Source organism: Lucilia sericata, unplaced genomic scaffold (assembly GCF_015586225.1).
Source record: "Lucilia sericata isolate MDLA Ls3-8-SP2 unplaced genomic scaffold, ASM1558622v1 Contig003874F_arrow, whole genome shotgun sequence".
Lineage (NCBI taxonomy): Eukaryota > Metazoa > Arthropoda > Insecta > Diptera > Calliphoridae > Lucilia > Lucilia sericata.
Genome location: NW_023997058.1, coordinates 994 through 27,326, shown reverse-complemented (window position 1 = coordinate 27,326; position 26,333 = coordinate 994). Strand labels below are relative to the sequence as shown.

General features: G+C 31.0%; 1 pseudogene; it reads right to left on the bottom strand.

Moving 5' to 3' along the window:
- Positions 1–473: 473 nt before the first annotated feature.
- LOC119615001 lies at positions 474–13,141 on the bottom strand (annotated as a pseudogene).
- Between the last annotated feature and the right edge of the window lie 13,192 nt (positions 13,142–26,333).

Sequence of the window (26,333 nt, the reverse complement as noted above, 5' to 3'; positions counted from 1 at the left end):
TTCGTTGTGATAGATGTTTTATATTTAAAATTTCGTCAAGCATTTCAATTCGAATCGAAATTTTCTCCGTTTGGCAACTTTGGTATTCTGCATTTCGATTCGATCGTTGAATGCGTAAACGTAATCGATATGCAGAATAGGGGTTAATATAAAATACATAGGAATTTAAGTCGTGTTCAACATTCGTTTAACCAATTTAACCAAAAAACTCATATTCGATTAAGCCTCTCGTTATAAGGCCGATTTTATTAATATTTTGAATGAACTTAGAGCCTGTTCGGAAATGCTTGCAGAATTATAATAAAGTGCAATAAAGTCGAAACACATAAAATCATAAAAATGCCTGATGGGGTGCGTAAGTATTTAGATTTTAGTTTTTAATGAAATGTATTGTCATTTACATAAAATGCCGTCCAGTGATGCTTTTCTGAACAGTCCCTTATTCATATAATACAGCTATGATAAAAATTAAGTTAAAATTTTACAAATGAAGCCTGATTTTATTTAAATTACATATCTTGATAGGTATATAAGTGCTATTCCTAATATTATTTTTTAATACTTTTTCTTCTTAAATTCTCGTCTTCCATAGATTCAATTTTTTTTATTAAATTCTTTGCTTTGGCTATAGCATTATCAATATCTGAAAATCTGTTAGGAGATTTTAAATTTTGCCTTTTTCTCTTTTGCGTTGTATGGGATGATTGGTTCATAACCACATTGATAGATTTGTCAATGTCGTGTGTTAAATCCGTTAGGTACGAATCATCATATTGACCAATTTTCTTCGCCAATTCGAATTGATAAAGTGAATCGTCTAATGTCCGCTTAAGTTGCAAATTCGATGACATATTTAAGGAAGGAATTTTATGCCGTATACTCTTTTTAAATCTTGATATGTTTTCTTCTGCTTTACGAGAAGTTAATTCTGCCTTAGCTATAATATTGTCAATAGCTTCCGCCGAAACACAATTTTCATTGTTCTTTTGCCGTAATGATCGATCCTGTGGTAAACAAGAGGGAGTTTTATTGTAATCAACAGTTATTAAATTTAAAGGTCCATAATTAAGCCACCAGGGTTGTGTAAGGTAGTTTTTAAAGTCATCTTTGAGGTATACAACGTTTATGTTTATAAGATCATTATGAAAACGTCTTAGCATTTTATTGATATGTGCAAATACAATAGGTTTAATAATCGTCAAATAATTCACCATGCCCACCGTTGAAGTTAATTCTATGTTCTGCAAATATTGAAATTTGATTTGATTGACAAGATTTGTTATAGCTTCGTACGACGCATTTGCAGATACTAGCTCATCGTCTTTGATGCATTTTGAGGTATAATTCAGTATCCATAATTTTAAGTCTTCAATATTTTCAGGAATTCTTTCTTCTATATCAGGCAAGTATAGACTTTCTAGAAAGTTTTTAATAACACTGGCTTTTGCTTCTGTTTTCCAGTTAATAGGAAAACACTCCAACCCCAGGGGAATGTTATTTTCTGTATTTTCCGAGACAAATTCTTTTAATTCCGTAGGAAATTCTGGCATCTCCTCAAAATCTTCTTGTGTAATATGCAATAAATGGTCCAAAGATTTGTGAAATATGCCCACTACATGTTTAGGTTGACAACAGATTTTGTTAAAAATTGGATTTCCCTTAGCAGACTCGAGCCATCGTTGCCACATTTCCTCGCCAAGCGAAGTTTCTAGAAAAGGTAAAACTTTTTGCATAGCTAAAGCATGTACTTCATTAAAATTTAATAAATAACTTTCTTTTGTTATAAAATCAATAGCATTTATAAATAATTTTCGAAAACTGAAATCTTTTCTACTTATTCGACATCCAAAAATTTTATAGGAATATATTAAACCTTCTTCTTGCAACATATCTAAACATAACATTTCAGCAAGTTGTTCTATATTGTACGGGCAGTTATATGCAATAACTGCTAGCGGAACACGCTTCAAATTTTTTGTTATTTTTAGTAAGTTCAAAAGACGCTTACGGCTATGCCTTTCAATTTCGATTCCAGAAATGAAACATACTATACCATCGTTATGGTCCCCTTCAGTTGTCACTATATCTCCTTGTTCATTTTTGGGAATTATGCCATTCAATTTTCGCACACACAAAGCTACGTTATGCTCAATACCTTGAACAAAAGGTCCGATTTCAGTTTGAGACTTTTCTATAAATTTTCTTAACCATTTGTTAGAAAAACTTCCAAATCCGAGTAGTTCCTCGTTGCTTTCAGGTAGAGTTATAAGAAACTTAAAGTATTTCCTTTGTTGTAAAACACCGCACGATGGGAAGTTTCGTTTTCCAAGTAAATGCTGACCCACTAAAGCAAATAAATTTATCGGATTCTGATTTTCATCATGCAAAACATCTCGCTCTAAGTTTAAAATTTTTTGAAAATCACAAGGCTGACCCAAACGATAACGTTTAATCATTCCTAAGTTCTTCTGCTGGCTAGGATGTTCGATAGCTTGCGCAAATTGTGCTCGTGTATCTGTGGTGACCCATAGCGGAGTGTTTTCTATCAATCTCCTTTGTTCTTTTTTCTTGCGTAAGTGCAGTAACCATCTGCTAAAATAGCGATGCAATAGCAATTGGTCATAACACATTAACGCATATTCTTCATGCGCAATTTCGTCGACACACTCATTTACAACTTCGGTGATTAATAATTCTATTTGCAGATCTGAAGCTTGTTTTACCGCTTGATAAACAAGAATTTCAGCTTGTGCTATTCTAGATTTCTTCTTCAATTGAATGAATTATAATTATTTCTGTTTCTTGTTTTGATTTTTCTTTTAAAATAATTTTCAGTTGATCCAGTCTTTGTCTTTCATGATCTTCTTCCTGTTTTCGTTTTTCTCTTAAACATTTCTCTTCTAAATCTCTGAGTTTATTTGTTTCTTCTTGAATTTTTTCAATTTTTTCTTTAAGTTCCGTTTTTAAAGCAATATTTTTTTCACTAATTTGTATCAAACTGTTATTGCCTTTAATATTGTTTTCACTTGAATTGTGTGGGCAATTAGGGAGTTCTTTGATGCTTTGAAAGTGCTGAAATACATTGTCCACTTTAGATAAGTCTTTAGAAATGTGTTGGTTTTGGAAAATGTTAACCGTTTCTTCTCTGCAGCTTCACCAAAATGTTTGCACTTTTGATTGACTTTTTGTTGCGACTACACCAAAAACATCCGATATAGGGTTTTCGGTATTGGACTTAGATATTGTGTTAAGAAACGAAGATTGTTCAGGTCTTGTATCGGTCTTAAAAATAGATTCATTTGTAGTGGTTGTCGCAAAAATATTGCCGCTAAATTTAAAACCCCCTGGGGAAAATTTTTCTTCTTTCTTTACAATTATTGTATCAAATACTTTTATTTGTGTGTCTTCGGGGGCTTTTTGTTCATGTTGTCTTTGTTGTTTGGGAGATATAGGATCTATTATTTGTGGTATTTTAAACAAATTTGTGTCGCTGCGTGCAGATAAAGCTTTGAAGGAAGTATCATTCTGCGGTATATTTTGAACCTTCGTTTCAGAGTGTACCCCCCCTTAATTGGTCATCTGCTGTCCCACGATTCGATATTAAGCATGCCATTTACATCAAAACTATTGTGTGGCTGATGATGTTCGAATAAAGATGCCGGTGGTAATGTTTGTCCAAAAACACATTCACCTACAGATGTAATTCGCTTAGACTCTACAAGCTAAAAAAATATTTGATTACTATAATATATACATATTACGTTTTTTCATTAATTATTTTACCTGTAGTGCTCTATCCATTGCATATTCCACGTCTGGTTTAACTAACGATCTATTAATACTCTGTTCTCCAAGATATCACAATTAAGGCCATAGTGATGAAAAAAGCTTACTGCAGAGGATTCATCGTCAAATCCCAGAATACGGGTCAAATACGATAACGGCAAATTACATCATTCTTACGCCAATTGTGAGATTTTATGATTGCGTCCATTGCTCTTACTCGTAGCTTTGTAAAATATCCTAATAAAATACATGCAGACAAGTAGGATGTTTTATTTGACTTGATCATTGAAAAAAATCGAACAAAGTTGTTATTCTGTAAAGCATTATAAAAAGCAATTGCACGCTTTATTTCTACACTCTTTTGGATGAACTCTGGCAGCTGCTTACTTCCCACAAGAAATTTGAGTCTCCCAAATTTAAAAGTATGACATAGCTTCGAAACTCAGCTTCACAAGGGACATACAATTCCCTTGATTCTTAAATCGTGATACATATATTTTAATGTTGCAGGCATTTGTTAAAATTCTCGGCGTTATTGTTTTTATCAAAACTGAAGGATCTTCAGCACTAAAACGTGCAGCACAATGTATATGGAATCTTGCACACTGTTCGACTAATTGTACCGCTCCCAAAGAACATAGTTCTTGCTGAGTTATGTCTTTCCTTATGGAGCGTGTTCGATCCCATACGAAATGAAACCAGTCTCCCAAGGAAGTTTTAGGATCATCACATAAACCCATTATACGTGGACCAAATATAACATTGTCATTTGTAAAACAGATTCAGATCTTAATTCATGCGAGAGAGGCCACTTCTTGGTCTGCACTACTACGAGAATATTCCTTTACTGCCTTTCTATGTGAAATTGTAGATATCACTGCCTTCCTCTTCAGCCATCTCAAAGTGGAAACCTATAGATCAAAAAATACATAAACATAGAGATATTTTACTGAAAGCGTCCCAGTTGGTCAGATCGTTATGTACAGTGTATCACATAAGTATTCGAATAAATTTTTTGGGTGTAAAATTAATTTGTCATATTGTCCAGACAGTTCTTAGCTTTGATATCACACTATTTAAACTTAAATAATTTAAATTAATTAAATTAATTTAGATTTTTGTTGTAATATATATGTACTTTGGTCCACATTGCACATCGGGGTCTCCTTTAAGTAAACTTGGCATAAAGTAAAGATTTAGAAATGAGTTTTTTGATAAAAAATTAATATGCATGGAAAGCTTAGACTTTTTTCTATATAACGCTATCTTTAGTTTCCCATTTTTTATTGTATAGGCCTTTAGATGATGCAGCAAAGTTTATGTTTTTATGTATATTGCATCAATAGCCACTTCAGGTTACCCGGAGGAGTCAAATCCAACGAGCGGGGATGTGATCACTAGCTCGCTGGAAGACAGTTTAAATGGATGACAATGATTGAAGTTATCCAAATAAACCTCCATCGGAGCGAGACAGCTACCAACGCTCTGATGGCTAAAATTAACACAGTAAGATACATATAGCTTTAATCCAGGAACCTTGGACGATTCGCAACAAGGTTTCTGGATTAAATCACGTAAATTTCCAACTTTTCTACGCTGATACAGGGTCTCGACCGAGAACATGTATCTTATGTCACAAGAATTTATGTTTTCTCCTCTCAACAGGATTATCCACATCGGATGCAACGGTACTGAAGCAAGGTCGTGGCAACATATACCTTGCATCTGTTTACCTGCCTTTCGATTCTCCGACACTACACCAACGTCGAAGCTGATGAAACTGGTCGAAGAGGCACAAAGGCAAAATAAGAAAATTTTAATAGGTTGTGATGTCAACTCGCACCATGTAGTTTGGGGTAGTACAACACCAATCGCAGGGGACAAGCCCTTATGGATTTCCTTAATACTAAAGACTTGATCACATCGAACTTAGGTAATAAAGCTACCTTCGTCAATAGAATCAGAGAAGAAGTATTAGATATAACTATATGTTCAGAAGAGCTTATAAACGAAATTCAAAATTTAAGCAGCATGCTTATGTAAAGGGACGATCGGTGGAAACCGCTTTAAACGAAGTTGTCCACTACATAGGTGCATCCAAAATTCAAATTTAAGCAGCATGCTTATGTAAAGGGACGATCGGTGGAAACCGCTTTAAACGAAGTTGTCCACTACATAGGTGCATCCTTTGATAGCAAACTGTATACACTGGCGGTATGCATTGACATCGAAGGCGCCTTCAATAACGTGCACACTGATACTCTTATCCAAACCCTAGACCAGTTTTATGTTGACCGGGTGCTCCGCTCCACATGCTAAGGAACAGATGGATAAGCTGCGAGATGTACGATATAACTATCAGGAAAAAATGTATTTCGCGGTATACCACAGGGTGGCATTTTGTCACCTTTACTTTGGGTTACCACGATTAATAGCCTCCTAAGGACCCTAACTGAGAAAGGACTTAGACCTGTCTGCTATGCAGACGATGTCGTAATACTTTTAAAGGGAAAGGATCCAAATTACTTGTGTAGAAGAGCTGAGGTGGCTCTGAATACGGCCTTGAGCTGGGCTCAACCGAGAGGCCTCAATGTTAACCCGGCAAAAAACGGAAATCTGTCTTTTCACAAGAAAGACAAAAATTTCTACGTACACTGAACCTTGCTTCCTGGGCAAGAAGATACCAGTGGCAGACAAAGTAAGTACTTAGGTGTAATCCTCGACCGGAAATTAAAATGGAGACACCACATAGAGGATAGGATCAACAAGGCACATCAGTGCTGGGCGATATGTAGGAGAACCATAGGCATGAAATGGGGTCTTAGTCCTACTATGACAAATTGCCTTTATAAAAGTGTAATTAGACCAATTCTAGCTTATGCTTCAATAATCTGGTGGACTGCTTTAAACAAAAAGTGCAATATCAAACTACTACAGGGAGTTCAGCGTACATGCTGCTTGGGTATAAGTGGTGCCATGTGTACTACTTCAACCACGGCTCTGGAAACGTTGCTAGATATACCACCCATTGAAACATATTTAAGATATGAGGCGGCGCTTACAGCCGAACGGCTCTTTACTTTAGGCGAACTGGCCAAAAGCGGTTATAGGACACGTCATCAATGTATACTGGACACATTGGAAGGTTATACACAATCATCGGACGTGCCTAATCTTATACCAGAAACAGAATATGTCGGAAACTTTGAAACGCTGATCCCAGATAGAATGTCTTGGTCAAGCGGAACATTAGAGCAAATACCATTAGCTTTAAAGGGAAGGGAGCTCGAGGCAGTTAAAATGACAAACGCAAAACCATTCGACGCAACAAAAGCTGAACTAAAAATATGGGTGAGATAATCCCATAGGCCTCTTGAAATAATGAAACAGTGGGTAGAACCACGAAGATCCTATAGGGTGACCCTGATGAGAGCAAGACGAAAAATCTCCTCAAAATGAGCAAGTCTGAAGTTAGTATGATAGTACGTATTCTGAGTGGACTCACAGGACTACGAGCACATCTATGTAAAATTGGACGTGCGGATTCAGACAAATGTAGAGCATGTGGAGAGGACAGTGAAACTCTGGAGCACTTTCTTTGCCACTGCCAGGCATTCGGCGAAGTTAGATCCAAGTATTTTGGAAGTGATGTTATTCCGGAAATAACATTTCTGACTAACACTTGATTGGAAGATTCTTAGGAATTACGTTCAGGAAACTGAGTTTCTGAACACTGAAAAATAATTTTTTTTTTTCAAGGAGCGCACAACAGGCCCGACAGTGGCCTAGGTGTATTTCTTCGGATTTGATGTAGTATACATCCTCCTATCGACCTACCCTACCCTACCTACCATGTATATTTTTTCCAAATTTTTTTTATTATTTAATACCATAACTTTTTTTGTACGAATCTACCCTTTTATATAAAATTTCTAAAAATTTTCTTTTTTCGATACCAAATATACTTTTGTTATGTATTGAAAAGATATTATTTTAAATCATCTTTATGTGTGTGAAGTTAAATTCGAATTTAACTAGCAGAGACACAAACCACATTTCTTAACATTGCTCTTTTTGCAGCTAACAGAGCAATGTTAAGCATTTAACAGAAAGTACATGAAAAATAAAAATACATTAAAATTTTCAGAAAATGAAAAACGAAAATTTCAGAACTTAAAAAATATGAAAAATAAAAAAAATATTTTTTGAAAAAATCAATATTTTAATAAAAAAAAAATTAAAAATTCTCTAAAAAATCAATATTTCAATAAGAAAAATGTTAAAAATTCTCTAAAGGATTGGTGTCCAATTTGGACAAATATGGAAATGCACACGTATACCACTATATAGGAGTAGTAGCCTAAAGGGTCCCTAACAGGATTCCGGTAGTCATATGTCTGGAATAGTTTTGGAAGTTTTTTAAAATTTGTTTAAAAAAACAATATTTCAATAAGAAAAATGTTAAAAATTCTTTAAAGGATTGGTTTCCAATTTGGACAAATATGGAAATGCACACGTATACCACTATATATGAGTAGTAGCCTAAAAGGTCCCTAACAGGATTCCGGTAGTCATATGTCTGGAATAGTTTTGGAAGTTTTTTAAAAAAATGTTGAAAAAATCAATATTTCAATAGAAAAATGTTAAAATTCTTTAAAGGATTGGTGTCCAATTTGGACAAATATGGAAATGCACACGTATACCACTATATAGGAGTAGTAGCCTAAAGGGTCCCTAACAGGATTCCGGTAGTCATATGTCTGGAATAGTTTTGGAAGTTTTTTAAAAAATTTTTGAAAAAATCAATATTTCAATAAGAAAAATGTTAAAAATTCTCTAAAGGATTGGTGTCCAATTTGGGACAAATATGGAAATGCACACGTATACCACTATATAGGAGTAGTAGCCTAAAGGATCCCTAACAGGATTCCGGTAGTCATATGTCTGGAATAGTTTTGGAAGTTTTTTAAAAAAAATTTAAAAATATGAATATATTTAAGCAGTAATGCTAAAAATTCTCTAAAGGATTGGTGTCCCAATTGGACAAAAAATGGAAAAGCACACGTATACCCACAATATGGAACGGGTAGCCTAAAGGGTCCCTAACAGGATTCCGGAAGTCAAATTTCTGGAATACTTTTGAGTTCCAAATTGGACACCAATCCTTTAAAGAATTTTTAGCATTAATGCTTGAAATATATTGATATTTGTAAAAAATTAAAAAAAAAATCCAAAACTATTCCAGAAATATGACTTCCGGAATCCTGGTAGGGGACCCTTAGACTAATACTTCCATATAGTGGTATACGTGTGCATTTCCATATTTGTCCAAATTGGACACCAATCCTTTAGAGAATTTTAACATTTTTCTTATTGAAATACATATTGATTTTTTAGAGAATTTTTAATTTTTTTTTATTAAAATATTGATTTTTTCAAAAAAATATTTTTTTTTTATTTTTCATATTTTTTTAAGTTCTGAAATTTTCGTTTTTCATTTTCTTAAAATTTTAAAGTATTTATTTTTAATTTTTCATGTACTTTCTGTTAAATGCTCAACATTGCTCTGTTAGCTGCAAAAAGAGCAATGTTAAAAAATGTGGTTTGTGTCTCTGCTAGTTAAATTCGAATTTAACTTCACACACATGCACTGAAAATAATCAATGCTCAACTTTACGAAAAAAAATTTCGTAACTTCTATTTTCGTAATATTTACAAAAAATTTCGTGTATAATACGAAATATTATTTAATAAAACTCTTTTCTATTTTTACGAAAGTACGAAAACCTTTCGTAATATTTTTTTCTTAAATTTTAGCGAAATTAAACATGATATTAATTATATTATCATTAAATAAAACTACAATATTTTTATAAAATTTAAGAAAAAGTATAATATTATTCACGAATTATTTTCATAAAAAAAATTAAAAATTCGTGTGGAGAATAATTTTGAATTAAAATTAGAAAAATTATTTTAAAATGAACAAAAATGTTTGCATAAATTAATATTTCGTAAATTCCATACCATATTTATTCAAAATTCCCTTTTTTCAATTTATGTAAATTAATTTTTTCAAGAATATTTTGCATTATACTAAAATATTTCGTACAATTTCGTATATACATATTACGAAAGAATTTCGTGGTGCGAAACAACGAACGATTCGTACAATGTACGACATTTTTCGTATATATTAGGCATGGATTTTTTTCAGTGTACTTCACACACATATCATCTTTATAGACAAAGATTTAATTTTTAACGACTCAGGCTCACTTTTCTAGCACTCCATGATATGAAAATATTTATATTTTATTTAAAATCTAATTATTGAATGCAAAATGAATTGATTTACATAATCAGTAAAATAGTATAAACTAGTAAAATAATGACTGGACGTGCTATTGATTGATGCTTTATTGATCTTACATTCTTGTAAATAAGTTTTGCAAGAATATTAGACGGAATCTGTTTGTACAGAAAAATTCTTGATGAGAAGAGTAACTCTCATGAGAGTTTGGAATCACTTGAAAGGTTTTTTTCAAGATATATATAAATGTAATACAAATATTTCGTAAATAAAATTTTTAAAAATTTTGTTTTGAAAATTGTGCAAAAAATTGCATTAAGTGCAACTTTTTCTATTTTACTTCGTATCTAGGGGACTTCCTCTATCCATCGATACCCATAATTGATAACAACACATTGTAGCTTAGTTAAAGTTTTGTTCAAAAAGACCCCACTGTGCAATGTCTTGGAAATTGAAAATATATTAGTGCTAGTATCTACAAAAAATTATACACTAACCAACTTTGTCGGAAAATATCGATCCTAGTGCTACGATAAGGGACTTAAAATTCACATAATCAATTAGAAATAGAAGAATAATCCCAAACCAAAAAAGTATTTTTAAATTTCTCAAGTGGTATTTTAAATCCAAAAATATATAGTTTCGGTTGATAGCAACTCCTTAACACTTTTAAGCCTAAAAACAAATGTAGCACATGAAAAAAGTGCCATTTGTCCGAAAAAGTCGTCAGTGATTTGCTCCTGATGTCGCCGAATTTATGATTTAACATTGTTTATAACTAGAGTCAGAGAACATAGTAGAGAATCGTTAGATTTAATAAAAACGACTTCTATATTTTTTGGTTTCAGCCTTAAAATTTCTATTTATAATTTTCTAATAAAATAAGTTAAATTTTTATGTAAAACATTATTTTATTCTCATTTAACATATTTTATTTAAAATCTAATTATTGAATGCAAAATGAATTGATTTACATAATCAGTAAAATAGTATAAACTAGTAAAATAATGACTGGACGTGCTATTGATTGATGCTTTATTGATCTTACATTCTTGTAAATAAGTTTTGCAAGAATATTAGACGGAATCTTTTGTACAGAAAAATTCTTGATGAGAAGAGTAACTCTCATGAGAGTTTGGAATCACTTGAAAGGTTTTTTTCAAGATATATATAAATGTAATACAAATATTTCGTAAATAAAATTTTTAAAAATTTTGTTTTGAAAATTGTGCAAAAAAATTGCATTAAGTGCAACTTTTTCTATTTTTACTTCGTATCTAGGGGACTTCCTCTATCCATCGATACCCATAATTGATAACAACACATTGTAGCTTAGTTAAAGTTTTGTTCAAAAAAACCCCACTGTGCAATGTCTTGGAAATTGAAAATATATTAGTGCTAGTATCTACAAAAAATTATACACTAACCAACTTTGTCGGAAAATATCGATCCTAGTGCTACGATAAGGGACTTAAAATTCACATAAATCAATTAGAAATAGAAGAATAATCCCAAAACCAAAAAAGTATTTTTAAATTTCTCAAGTGGTATTTTAAATCCAAAAATATATAGTTTCGGTTGATAGCAACTCCTTAACACTTTTAAGCCTAAAAACAAATGTAGCACATGAAAAAAGTGCCATTTGTCCGAAAAAGTCGTCAGTGATTTGCTCATGATGTCGCCGAATTTATGATTTAACATTGCCCTGTGGTTAAGAAAATTTTATTTTTGGAAATAATTCGGTATTCGGAGTTTTTGAGTTTATTGGCAGTTGTAGGCGATCGTGGGCGGAATGGGGGCCAGTGGGTAGCCGCTCAAAGTTGATCGCCTCAGGTATACATTAAAAAATCGTCCATTAATGATATGAATGACTTGAAATTTAAAATGCAAAACATGTGTGGATTATATCCTTTGTTTTGTCAAATATTTAGGTTTAAATTTTTTATTTTTAAATTTTCCGATCAAATTTGATCAACTCGAAAACACCTCAGCTCCAAACATGTAAACTTTCATTGCGATATATCCAATAGTTTCAGAGATACCGAATTATTTTCAAAAACAAAAGATTCCAAACCACTGTGCATTGTGTTGTACGCATCATCGATGATGTCTTGAAGACTTGTCCGAAAACGATACTTTTATCATAATTTTAAGTTTAGTTACATTACCTGCCTCTGGAATTCTCTCATCAATCTTTCTTTTTCTGGACACATATCAGGACAAGTTCCCTTTGCTGCCACTGCCTTCCTAATATCTGTCTGTCGAACAGTCGTCAAACGTATTAATTTATCTCTTGCCTCTAAAACTCTATACTTTTCTTCATGTGTGAAAGCTGGAGTTTTTAATATAGCTTCCAATTCGTTGCGGACCATACTATCAACTTTTATTTCCGGTTGGGGAGAGTTCTGTCTAACCTTTAGTGAAATATTTGGATGAGCCAATGCGTTTGTTTGTTTAGGAAAACGATTCAAAACATTGGATTTTTGCAATAATGGGGCCATCAATCCCTTCGATGTTTTTAAGCTTGCTCCAAGTCTATGTCCCGGAGACATTGCCTCTAATTCGGCTTGCACGTCTGGATCAACCCATTCTTCCGTATTTTGTACATGAGCCACTTCATGTTCAGCATAATTAACTATAAAATCTACACCATTGAATCTACCCGCATTTTCGAAAGCGTTTTCCGCATCCTCCTTACTTTCATATTCCACAGTGCAAATCAAACGCTTCGGTCTTAAGATAAATTTTTTGATCTTCCCAAATTTACTGAAATGTTTTTTTGCAACTATTTTATCTAAAAATAACTCGGGGATCTGTTCACAACTATAAAATAAAAAAAAAATAAAAATATATATTTTTTTGTTTAATAAAATACACACGTTATTGCACTGTAATTGGTTCTGTCTTCCCTCGCCCCATATTCCACATCTTCGGACATTATCTATATTATCTATGGATCACTAAATTTACTAGAAAAATATATAATTTTCTTTTTTGAAAATCTTCAAGTAAACTTAAGAAAATACGCGTATGTTGATATAAGTGATGCCAGATTTTTTTAAGAAAAACTTACGCTTATGAGAAATAGAAAAAATTCCTTAAATCGACATGGCCACACATCAAATTTGTTGACTCAAACGGTAAGTTTTTTTTATTTTTAGCAGTTATTATTTTTAGTTTCAAAGAGATTTTCTTTGTAATTTTAAAATTAGATTATAAATTGAAAAATTAATTTTTAGTTGCTAAAAAATATGAAATTGGAATAATTTGACAAAAGTAAGAATTATTTTTCCCTACATGTGAAAATCCTATAAAAACCCTACATATGGTATCACTGGTAGATATGAAACAATTGGCGCACAACCAGGCGAATTCACATAAGGTGGTGTTATTCAATCAGCTGATTATTTTTTTCTTCACTTGATGGTACGCACCAAGATATATTAATTATAAGGTAGTGTTATCAGAACAGCTGATCGTTTTTTGCTATTATGTTCATTTTTCGCCGTGGTGTATAATTAATGATAAACTTTGTTTACATTTTGTATATGTGAATTTTGTGATTAAAGTGAAATTGAGTGATTAGGGTATATTTTTTGTGTTTTTAATCTTTAAAAGTTTAAACATCAAAATAAAGTATAAATATATTGAAATTTATAAACATTTTTTGTTTAATATAAATTCGCTTTGATTTATTTGTCAGCTGTTTTTGAAATTTTTCCTTTACAGCCAATTCGCCTTCAAGTGCAAGCACAATGTCAAACTACATATAACAAAATATAACCAATTCGTTTGGTATTCTGAATTCGCCGATGACACTACCTTATAAAATTAATATACCTTGTTATTGTTTACATTTTCATATTTAAAAATTTGCTGGAGTAGAATTTTCCATTCACAACAAAGATTCTTTCATTCGGTATATACTTTTTCCATAAAGTTTCACATCTTTATGTTTATTTTTCACAAAAATATTAATTTTACATAATTTTGGACAAGAACTTAAGTTTTGTAAAATTAATCTGCCGGAGTAGAATTTTTCATTTGGAACAAACATTATACCACTCAGGGTATATTATCTTAACAAATTTAAGTATTTTTATAAAATATAAAAATTTCATAAAATATTTTCATTAAATGAATTCGCCGGAATTATTGTTTTTGACATCAGTGGGCACCAAATGCAAAAACAAATTAATGGAAAATTTTGTTGCCGAACTGCCATCACCATGGCGAAACTAATACGGTGAAGTCATTTCAACAGCTTATTTTTTTTTGTCCGTGGAAATTTAGCCCGAAGTTGTCAAACTCCATATAAAAAAATCTCTCTCAAACCCGACGCTGTCAAACTACATATATAAAAAATTTCATGAATTCGCCGCAAAATGAAATGACTTCACCTTATAGTCTATTCGCCTTGGCCGCCACCTTATCTGAATTCGCCTTGAACACCACCTTATCTGAATTCGCCTTGTTACAACTTATCTGAATTCGCCTTGGCGCACAATAGCAGAGACCTGCGCCGACAAACATTAACGAAGAAGGCCTCAGACAATAAAGCTGTAAGCCGGCTATTTTTTAACGATATTATACCAGAGATACAAGCCGAGACGGCTCAAATCGGCGGCGGCTGGCCGCCGGTAATATTTTGCAAGCCGCGCCGCCGCCGACTTCTTTCGGCTCAAAAGCCAAGCCGGCTTAAACGTAGCCGCTGATAAAGATTAGAATCGCACATGTATTTCAGAACATAATTTCACCAATTTGAACGGAGTTGCCACTATTTTAAATTCTTGTGGCTAACTGAAAAGAGTTGCCACACAATATTGTGCTAATATTAAAATGGTGAAAACTACTATAAATGTCCATTTTCTGCAGAAAAAAAAAACTTATATAGAGACAGGTTTCTATGTAACAGACTATTATGGAAAGATTTTTCAATATAATAAACCTTATAAAGTCAATTTCTAAAGAAAAAGTTAAATTGAGCCGATAATTTAGCCGCCGCCGATATTTTCTGTAATGAGCCGCCGCCGCCGACCCAAAATGGTTGCGCCGCCGCCGATCATTTCGCAACGGCTTGTATCTCTGTATTACACCATGTCTATACTTGACAAAACACTGATCGAGACGTCTGCAGAACTGTAAATTTTTTGTTTATATCAATGCATAGGAGAATTAAAATGCTGGTTTTAACACCACAAATCACAATTTATTTAACATAATAATGCTATATAGTTTATATCAAGATATATTAATTATAAGGTTGTTTGTGCTGGTTCACACAGGAAAACTTTTTTTGGGAAACTTTTGACACAAAATCAAAAGTTTATTGCCAATGCACTATTATTTTTTTATATATGGCCACACGTCAATATTTTGATCAAAATATGTGTATGTCCTTCTTTACATTGAAACTTTTTCCCCTGGGCTTTTCAAAATTTTCTTTTAAATGCCCTTTGTAAAATCTTGAATGTTTAGCTGTATGTTTTAGTTCTTCTTATAGTTATTTATTTTTTATTAAAGATAAAATAAGATTTTAATACTCATAACATTTGAAAAAATAAATTATTTTTAAATTAATTGAAATATGTAAATAATTAAATTATTTCAAATGGCAACATTAATTCATGTGTGAGAGTAGTCGCACAAGAGATTACGCTGTGAGAGCAGAATAGAAATAAACAGCCGGTCCAGACTAGGAAACTGCCGGTCCACACTAGGAAACTTTTTTTGGGAAACTTTTGATTTTGCATGCGAGAGAAAGAATATCATTTATCTCTTTCGCGTTCTCAACAAAAGTTTGCTAGTGTGGACCAGGTCTAATATTAGTCGACAAAATTAATGAAAAATCTGTGCATCACGTAGAAATGGAATATTTATATTTAAAATTAACTGGATTAACGTATTGAAGACGGAAAAAGGGCCACCTTTGTGTCGAAAATATATTATTTTAGTCTTTTCCAACTAGATCACTTTCACTTACATATACAGGAAATAAACATTACAAATTACGTAATACTTTACTTTATAAAAGTTATACAACAAATTTATGGGGCCTAGCTTCGTCCTGATAAACACCCGAAAAAATGAGATTCAAGAAGTCACCAACAAATTTGGGATTATTGAACAAAAATTGTGTATTTAGTATTTATGAAAAATTTGGAAATATTTGAAAAATTTTTATATACATACATACATATGTATGTATAAATGCTGAATATTGTTTATTCATGTTTTGTTTGTTCGACTTCGCGGACCCCATAGGATTTTGCTACAGACCACAAGGGGTCCGCGGACACCCATTTGGGAACCGGTGGTCTAAATAGTCCAAACACTAATTCATATAGTTCCTGTAAAATAGACAATAAAATAATTATTCTATTGTCTATAGCATCACTTCCCAGGTATTTCAATTTTCGTTTATTTTGTCTCACTGTGTAATCTGTATATACTTAATTTAATTTGTTTAAGCACGAAATGCAAAAGTGTAAACAGCTGATGCAAAAAAATTAATACAATTTTTATAAATATAAACATTAAAATGTTCTATTTATTGATTAGTATAAATTATGGAGACTTCAAAATACATTTTTTTTGTTTTTAATTGAAGTTTTCATTAATTTTCATATTAAATTTACAATTGTTTTCTTCTTTTTTATAAAATATGCATTGTTTTGATAACAAACAGTGACGTTTTCTGTTGTTTTGTATGGCAACACTGCGAAGTTTAATCTTGTACTCAAAAACATCAAAGGGGATTTATTTTTAGATTAACTAGACTAACATTTGAATGCCATCTCAAAAACCCGCCCTAAGAGATGGTAACAATTTATAATCAGATTAGTTAATCTGTTAAGTCCTGTTATTAGGCGTTATTCCTAACTCCATTTAATGAATCAAAAATATACTTAATCAAATTTTGATATACAAAAATTGTAATATTTTAGAGCGGGTTTTTGAGATGGTAATCAAATGCCAATTAATAATCAGATTAGTTAATCTAAAAATAAATTTAATCTTATGTTAATCCCCTTTGATGTTTTTCAGTACAAGATTAAACTTTGCAGTATTGCCATACAAAACAACAGAACTTCACTGTTTGTTATCAAAACAATGCATATTTTATAAAAAAGAAGAAGACAATTGGAAACTTTAATATGAAAATTAATGAAAACTTAAATTAAAAACAAAAAAATGGATTTTGAAGTGTCCATAATTTATACTAATCAATAAATAGAACAATTTTAATGTTTATATTTATAGAAATTGTATTAATTTTTTGCATCAGCTGTTTACACTTTTGCATTTCGTGCTTAAGTTTAAACCACCTCCGTTGGGCGCTTAAACTTGCAAACAAAATTAACTAATTGAGTACTCAAAAACATCTTTCAAGGATGTATTTTAATTTAATCGCTAATCTTTCACCTAAATATTGGCCCTAAATTTATGCAAAATTTTAGCGATCGGATAAAAAAGTAATTATAAAAAGTACTCTCTTTGGTAAAAGTTATTGCTGCTTGTCTGAATGTAATCTCTTTCAGGTTTTTTAAAATATGGGAGAATCTAAACAGGAATTGTATTTTTCCTCTTTGAAAGTTTTGTAAAAATTTGACCGAAGTACAATTTGTGTCAAAAGTACAATTTTAGATTATTTTTATTTCAATAAGAAAATAAATTTAAAATTGTACAAAATGGGTCATTGGTGTACCATTGTACCAATTTTGCCAACCCTGACCTGCATATGTTTGTATGTATGTATGTACAATTTTAGATTATTTTTATTTCAATAAGAAAATAAATTTAAAATTGTACAAAATGGGTCATTGGTGTACCATTGTACCAATTTTGCCAACCCTGACCTGCATATGTTGTATGTATGTATGTATGTAATGTATGTATGTATGTATGTATGTATGTATGTATGTATGTATGTATGTATGTATGTATGTATGTATGTATGTATGTATGTATGTATGTATGTATGTATGTATGTATGTATGTATGTATGTATGTATGTATGTATGTATGTATGTATGTATGTATGAATGTATGTATGTATGTATGATGAATGTATGTATGTATGTATGTATGTATGTATGTATGTATGATGTATGTATGTATGTATGTATGTATGTATGTATGTATGTATGTAGTATGTATGTATGTCTGTCTGTCTGTCTTGTATGTCTGTGTGTATGTATGTATGTATGTATGTCTGTATGTCTGTCTGTATGTATATGAAGTTTTGGTTTTATTTTAAAATTACCCAGCAGTTCGGTCGGACAGTACCGAACTCCCTATTTAACCTACCACATAGGGTTACACCTAGCCACCAACTGTCCAGGTGACTAGCTATTTTAACATGTGCTTGTCCTACGAGGAAGTCAATCGTCACCCCATAGGTTACGAAGAGGCAGACAAGTGCTTTTTAAGTGTCCCATCTCTCGCTTACAAAGGGAACACTAAAGTGACGATTATCTTCACCCTCTTTTACAAAGAGTACTTCCGTGACGAAAGACGAATTAGAGCCAACCAGGTGGTTAGACGTTAGTGGAAATCACTGTCTTTTTCGGATGCATTGACTCTTTGTCGAACTGCAGGGTATTCATAAGAACACTAACAATAATTAAACTAAATAATAACAATTGCAGTGGTAAATTATTGATTTACGAAGAAAATTTTATTTTTGTCAGTTTTTATCAGATTTCTACGTTTCATATCTTATTTTATCCATAAAAATATGGGCTAAAATGAATATTTAAAAAATATGTTTTCAAATAAAGTGTTTTCACATAAAGTAAAAAATATAAAAGTGTATATACTTCCTACACAGAAAAAACTGAAAAACGATTTCAATTACCAAAACCTCGTTTTCAATTATTTTATTTTTTGAAGTTCAACCTATAACAAAAATTGTATATTCAATTACTACTTATAATTGATTTCGTACACAAAATTTTTATTTTTTTCTATTTTTGTTGTTGTTAAATACCTATTTGATTATACATTTTTATGAATCAAATACAAAATGAATTGAACCCTTTTAAAATTTTTGATTAATCGTTTAATTGAAAATTTTTTAAAATTAATTTTTTCTGTGTAAAAAGGACAAAGGAAACTCTTTTCAAAACAGTTGAAAAATATTACATCGGTTAAGAAAATTTTGAGATATAATTTTTTTGGTCTGAGAAAAATAACAAAACAAGTTTCTGAGTACGAGAAATTCCGTACCGCGAGAAAGATGAATGATATTTCTTTCTCTTTCCCTCTCACCCAAAATCAAAAGTTTCCCAAAAAAAGGTACCTGGTGTAGACCGACACTAAGTGTAAAAAGCCTATTAACAAGATGTTCCTATCTCACTTTGTTCCACTCGATAATTATAGTGTCATCCCTATTTTTTATGTTTTTTATACCCTATATTTTTATACCACTATAGTGGGGAGGGTATTATGCGTTTCTGCTGATGTTTTGTAACGCATTAAAATATTAGTACTATACCCACCTTAAGGTGCTATTAGACGACATGTACATATTTTACATATGAACTGTCAAAATTTCCATCTGTTAAAGTTGTACATATCGTCTGATAGATATGAAACATTGCATGAGTAAAATATGTGTGAGCGTACTCTATTTTCGTGTGACAAACATAAACAAAACAGCTGTTTTGTTGTGAAATAAAATTTTTTTAAAAAATAAATTAAAGAAATGAATAAAGAACATGAAAAAGTAGTTAGTTAGTTAGTAAAAATTATGAATCGTATGTAAAATAACAATTTTGACATATATTCGGAATTACAAAAAGTGACAGTACATATGTATGTAAAAAGTAAAACAGTTTTTTTTTGAAAATTACTTACAAAATTCTACATCGCTAGTAAAAATTTCAATGCCATATGATTTTGAATTTTTCTGCTATGTGAAAAGATGAGACATTTTTCTTGTTTCTCTAAAAAGTTGAAATAATTTAATTCAGACTATTTTCAAACTTTGTAACCTTTTTCAACACTTTAAAAGTGATATTTTTATTATGGCAGGAGTTTTTAATGGGTATTGGGTAACATTGGGTAAAAATTTAAATTTTGTATTAAACTACAATATTAAACTACAATATCGCGAGTTGCCATCGCGATGATCGAATAAGAAAGAAAGTTAAGCAGCTGATCAATAAAACATAAAATTTTGTAGTAAAAGGAGATTAAAAATTGTAAAAACTTTACAAATTGTAAAAAAAACTTAAAAATTATTGTGTGTCATATAAATTAAATGAATGTCACTACATATTTTTGATAAAATTCATCTTTAATTCTTTGCCTTGCATGTGTTGGCTTTTCCAAATCTTGCCTTTTTTCCCGAAGAGTTGCTGGCCTTTTTACTTGTAGTTTTTTTACATTATAAGTCCCACTCTAACTGATGAAACTTACATTGCTGAATTGTATTCCGAAACACTTGTCGTTTCACTCCAAATAAAGTTTGGCTATTATATTTGTTCACTTCTGTATAAAATATAAAAACAATAATTCTGATATTTCTTAAATTTAAAACCGATAAAAAAGAAAACAATGACTGGCAAAAAAGTCGTATGTCCGTTATGCAAAAAAGATATTGGTAAATCAGGAAGCGTTAAATGCAAGACCTGTGAATCATGGTTTCATCCTCCTTGTGCAGGAGTGGATGATGGATTTTTAGCACTATCTTTAAAAAACAGCGGCATATTTTTCAAATGCAAAAATTGTGAACACATTTTTGAAGAACCAAGCAATATATCCAATGAAATCAGCCTTGTCAACAAAAAATTGGACAATTTGTCTCTACAAATATCAAGTAACAATGTCATTATTGATAAAAAGCTTGAGAATATTGTTACGGATATTAGGAATGAGTTTGTTTCTCGTTTTACTAAATTGGAGGAGGATGTTATCAATTGCAATGCCCTTGTTAAAAGTGTCGATAATGGCGTGAACTTTAAAATGAAAAAATTTGAAGCGGAAAATAACACCTTATATCACAGAATGAATCGCACAGATATTGTTATTACCGGCATACCTAAGGGTCTTTCAAATCTTGAAAATACTATAAAAGATATTTGCGCATTTTTCAAAATTAATATTGTCGATCGTGATATTCAACACGTTTGTTATATGAACAAAAAAGAATCTGTTCTTGTAAAATTTGGAAATATTGTGTTACGAGACTTAATTATGGCCGAATACCATAAAACACGTTCCCTCAAGCATATATCTTAATGATCATTTCGCCCCGATGGCTTCTAAAATGAATTATATATGTAGGCAGCTTATAAAAAAGGGAAAGATTAAAAAATTCAAGATTTATAACGCCGACAAGCCCAAAGTTTCAATAACATATAAAGATAGTTCTAAAGTCTTAATGGGATTTGAAAAGTTTGCTAAGGAACTGGTTCCAATGGTTGATGACTGATTATCCTGTTTTTGTTTATTTTTCTAATATTAATTGATCTCTTTTAATATATATATATGTATGTATGTGTGTATGTATATATATGTATATATATATATATATATATATATATATATATATATATATATATATATATATATATCTATATATATATATATATATATATATATATATCTATATATATATATCTATATATATATATATCTATATATATCTATATCTATATCATATATATATATATATATATATATATATGTATGTGTATGTATATATGTATATATATTATTTTAATATACTTTTGCGTTGTTCTACTATTTGTTAGATTTCACTTAATTTAATTTTCTCAAAGATAAAACTTATTAACTTAATTGGTGGGACAATGTAAAGGTATACTATTGAATATTAATTATGTTTTTTGATAAGCTATTTTATAGTTAAAAGAAAAAATGAAATCTGTTATTTGCCATTATTTAAATAATTATCAATTTACTGTAATTTTTATTTTCTATTGGTTCCCCCGTCAAATTTTAAATACATATATGTATATTTTCTTTTTATTAAATGATTGATTACAATATGGGTCCAATTGTTAGCGACAATACTGTTTTGAAGAATAGCCTTAACTCTCGTGTGAAAAACTTGAATATTGGTCACGCAAACTGCCAGGGTATTTGTCCATCTAATGGAACGAAATTTAATGAATTGCGCCATGTTATGGAGGGTTGTTATTTAGATGTTTTTGGAGTAACGGAAACATGGCTTAAGCCATATATTTCCATGAAGGGTGTATCTATTCCAGGTTATACATTATATAGGAATGATCGTCCTGTATGTGCAGGCAGAGGTGGTGGTGTCGGCATTTATGTAGCCGATAAATTAAGAAAGAGGGTAATTTTCAGATCGACTGAGTATAATGTTTGCGAGTCCATTTTTGTGGAAGTTTATACAGGGAATACAAAAGTGCTTGTTGGAGTGGTATACTTACCTAATGATAACTTTAACAATTTAAATGCTTTTGAGGAATTGCATGGTGAACTTCTTTATGGTTATAAAGATGTAGTGATTATGGGTGATTTTAACTTGAACCTTTTTAATTCAGCTAAATCTGGATTCGTTAGAGCGTTTTGTAGGCGTAATGGACTCTCCATTCACCATAACATGATGCCTACATATTTAAATATTGGTCTTCATCGTCTTTAATAGATTTTTTTATGATTAGCTCTGAAACCATTGTAAATTTTACTGGTCAGTTTCAATGTCCATTTTTGAATTCTGCACATGCCTTCATTTTTATTTCAATTCCCTTGAAATGCATTGTGAATGAAGAACTCTTCGAATTTAGAGACTTTAACAGTATTGATATTGTTGGGTTAGTTTGTTTTTCCAATTCATTTGATTTTTCATCAATTTATCAGACGAATGATGTTGATTGTCAGATCAATTTGTTAGACACTTTCCTTGAGTCTGCATTTTCATTTGTTTCCATTGTTAGTCATCGTCATCATCGTAGTTTTGAGTCTTGGATGGGTTCTAGAGAAATTGTACATGCTGTGTCTTTAAGAGATATTGCATACAAAGGTTTTCTTGAAACCCATACGGAGAATAATTGGAGAACCTATTGCAAATATCGAAACAAAGCAAAGAACATTATTCGTAAGTTCAAGAGGCGCGAAGGTGTTGAAAAATTCAAAAGATGTGATAATGCTAATTTATGGAAAATTTTAAGAAACGCTAGGTGCCTTCAACGCGAATCAGCATTCTTTGATATTGACGCTAATGAGGTAAATAATTATTTTGTTGATAGCTCAGGTGTTGTTGCAGACGAATTTGATTTTAATTATATTGATAATGGTCCATGTTTCTCATTCAATAATGTTTCCATGTTGGAACTTTTGGACGCTTTTAATAAGTTGAAATCAAATGCTGTGGTCCTGATGGAATTCCATTAAGGTTTGTAAAATTAATATTTCCAAGCATAAGTGAACACATTTTACATATAGTTAATACTATATTAACCACTTCCGTTTATCCATCTTCTTGGAAACTCTCAAGGGTTGTCCCAATACCCAAATCTGGTCAAGGATTGTCTATGGGAAATTTGAGGCCTATCAGTATACTTCCAGCTATTTCTAAGATTGTTGAATACCTGCTAAAAACTGAAATGTTAAAACACCTAGAGCGGGAAAATTTAATTTGTGAAGGTCAATATGCTTATAGGAAGGGATATTCGACTTCTTCTCTATTAGTTGAAATGACTGATGCAATTAGAAGGAATTTAGATCAGGGTCGGGTTAACTTGTTGTTGTCACTCGATCTCTCTAAAGCTTTTGACAGAATTGATCATTGTATTCTTGTATCAAAACTTCGAAATGAATTTAAATTTGCAAGATGGGCTTGTAGACTTTTATATTCATATTTGAATGGTCGCTCACAATACGTTGATGTTGGAGGCAACTTTAGTGATATTCGTGGTATCACTCAAGGTGTGCCACAAGGCTCAGTTATAGGGCCTCTCTTATTTATTTTATACTTAAATGATTTGATTATTGATCTTAAAAATTTTCATCTATGTAGTCCCTTCATTTTTGCTGATGATGTCCAATTGCTTTTTAGCAACGATAGGCAATTTATGGATGTTTTGGCAGCTGTTACGAATTTTTGTCTTAAAAATTTATTAACGTGGATGTTTAATAATAACCTTAGTATCAATTGGAAGAAAACAAAGTACATGACTTTTGGAAGTCCCCATGATTATGTTGTAGATATATATGTTGATTCTAGGAGATTGGAAATTGTGGATGATTTGAAATGTTTGGGAGTAATTATCGATAAGAAACTAAATTTTGATAAACATATTGATGCCGTTGCTCCGAGAATTATTTTTACCTTGCGCCGATTATTTAATGCGGATATTTACTTACCAATGCGTATTCGACGTACTGTTGCTCGGGCGCTTTTAACATCGCTGTTGAATTATTGTATTGAAGTGACATCTGGTACTAACAATACATATTTTTCAAGATTGGAAAAAATTCTCAACGTGATTATCCGTTTTATCTTTAATGTGGGGATAAGAGAACATATCACCCCATATGTTGTGAGGTTCTTGGGATGCTCATTTCGTAAATTTGTAAATTTTAGGCTATTGATATTTTTGTATAGACTTATTACTACCTCAATACCACCCAGTCTACGTGATAATTTTTGCTTTTCAAGGTCTTGCAGAAATGTACAAATTATTCTACCTCGTATTTCAACTCCTATTTTTGAACGATCATTCCTAGTAAGAGTATCTCGTCTTTGGAATAAATTGCCTAGACATTTAAGAAATTTTTCATATTCAAGAAACGTTTTTAAGAAAAAACTTTTTTTGTATATTTGTGAAAATACTGAGAATGAATAAATCCCTCTTACATAATTGCTGTTATATTTTTTGTTGTATTTTTTCATTTATTATTTTTTTTTGAACAATATTTGCTTTACAATGATGTTACAATATAACGTATGTTGTAAACTGAACAAATATCACATTCCTTTTGAATTTACTTTAACGGAATTATCGTTAACAAGGACCATACCAATTTTTGTGAGTCTTACATATTCAAATATCTTTTATGCTACTTTTTTGGCTGTGGGGCCATAGTTTATAGTTTTTACTTGTAATTATAAATAACTCGTTAAACTCGGTAATATTTACTATTATTATTAATATGTATTTATTAATATTAATATTATTGGCCAAATGTGGCTTTAAAATATTGCAATAAATGAAATGAAATGAAAAATGAAAATATCTCGGCGAATTCTGTGACACGAAATTCTGATTCGAACATAAAACCGATAATATCTGTTTCTGTGACACCAATATTACATTTTTTGTCGATTTAAATTCTGATTTTTACCTCAATCAGATTCCACAACAACCATGAATATCTTTCCAACTAACTAACTAACTAACTAACTAACTAACTAACTAACTAACTAACTAACTAACTAACTAACTAACTAACTAACTAACTAACTAACTAACTAACTAACTAACTAACTAACTAACTAACTAACTAACTAACTAACTAACTACTAACTAACTAACTAACTAACTAACTAACTAACTAACTAACTAACTAACTAACTAACTAACTAACTAACTAACTACTAACTAACTAACTAACTAACTAACTAACTAACTAACTAACTAACTAACTAACTAACTAACTAACTAACTAACTAACTAACTAACTAACTAACTAACTAACTAACTAACTAACTAACTAACTAACTAACTAACTAACTAACTAACTAACTAACTAACTACTAACTACTAACTAACTAACTAACTAACTACTACAGACATACATACATACGTACGTACGTACATACATACATACATACATACATACATACATACATACATACATACATACATACATACATACATACATACATACATACATACATACATACATACATACATACATACATACATACATACATACATACATACATACATACATACATACATACATACATACATACATACATACATACATACATACATACATACATACATACATACATACATACATACATACATACATACATACATACATACATACATACATACATACATACATACATACATACATACATACATACATACATACATACATACATACATACATACATACATACATACATACATACATACATACATACATACATACATACATACATACATACATACATACATACATAATATGTATAAGGTATTCAAAAAATCCAATTTAATGAAAA